Source organism: Sorex araneus, chromosome 1 (assembly GCF_027595985.1).
Source record: "Sorex araneus isolate mSorAra2 chromosome 1, mSorAra2.pri, whole genome shotgun sequence".
NCBI classification, from domain to species: Eukaryota; Metazoa; Chordata; class Mammalia; order Eulipotyphla; family Soricidae; genus Sorex; species Sorex araneus.
The window spans coordinates 164,469,881-164,471,411 of NC_073302.1; positions in this window are offsets into that span (position 1 = coordinate 164,469,881).

The following is a 1,531-nucleotide window of genomic DNA, read 5'->3' on the forward strand; positions in this document are numbered from 1 at the left end:
GCCCGCTCAAGAAAATTGATGAGCAACAGGATGATAGTGATTGTGAAAATATATGTAAAGTATATAACAAAATGCTATACATAGTAGGTGCTCAGTAACTATTATTTATTTTTATAATTAAAATTATTTCATTTCTAAATGATCTCTAGGGTTATAAATTTGGGCTTCTAATTTGATATAAATATGTCAATTAATAAAATAATGAAGGTGCAAAAGAATAACTAAAGAATTAATTAGATTTGAGATTCTGCTTAGAAGAAGGTTTTATGTTATTAGGGAGAAATTGAAGTGGTTGAAGATTAAAATATAGACATCCATAATTGAGAGTAAGTTAGAAATTTAAATGATATTTTTTATTAGTTAACTCTGTGCATAAGACTCATCCCTGTAAAAAAGCTGCAGAATAAAGCAGATAAATTTTAGCATGTTGAAAAGGATATCACTTACCATTGGTGTCTGAATAGCCTGCAAACTTCAAAGCAGACTCTATTTTTATTTTGAAAGTATTAAATACTCTAAATCAATAAATATCTACTACTGGCTTAAATATGAATTGCGAGAACTTTGTTAACCTACATTTGAAAATAGAGTTGTTTTAAATCATGGCTCAATTCTTCTCTTCAAGTTCAATTATCATGGGTGGTAGAATTCTAAGTGTAAATGAACTGCAGCTTTATCGGCATTTTATTGAAACAAATAATTTTTGTATATTTGAAGGGAAAAATCCTAAAGGCGGTCTGGCAAATTTTAAGAAACTTATAGGAGTCTGATAGTCATAGTATGCTGTGGTTTAAATTAGGTTCCTACCAAGGTAAGTTATAGTGAAAATATCTTCCCAAAGTCTGTTTATTTACTACTTTTGTGAGATAGGAAGAACCATGAGGAAATCAAATGGCTTGGATTCAAGATGTGGTTTTGGCATTTTAAAACAATGTATCCTAGGAATACATCTCACTTTCTGAGATGATGAGGTTTAAGAACAATGTATCCTAGAAATACATATCACTTTCTGAGATGATGAGGTTTAAGAAATGATATACATAGGAAGATATATGTAAACTGATTTTTTCTATTTTAATTGTTTAATGAAATCAATATCTACAAAAGGTGCATTTTGGACTAGTGCCTTGATATAAGTGCTTTGATTATGATGCAGATCAAATTTAGAGAACTATTAGATGTTACCATCCAGTTCCAAGGCTTCAGATTCATACATAATTATTTAAAACTCAGAAGTGGTTTTCCTCCTAAATGATCATCTCATCTTCCTTTGCCTTTCCAACTTCCTCTCTACCTTTCTTCTGCTACAAATAAGTCAAGCAGAAATTCCTACTAGTGGGGCTGGAGCCATAGTGACTTTGCCTTGCACGCAAACAACCTGGGTTCTATCCTCAGCATCCTAGGAGTAACACCTGAACATCACCAGGTGTGGGCACCCCTCAAAAATTAAACCCTTAAATTCCAACTGGCATTCTCCTTTAGTTCTCCGCCTTCTCTGACCTTTATTCTTTCTAAAAGATTTCCTAAGCTA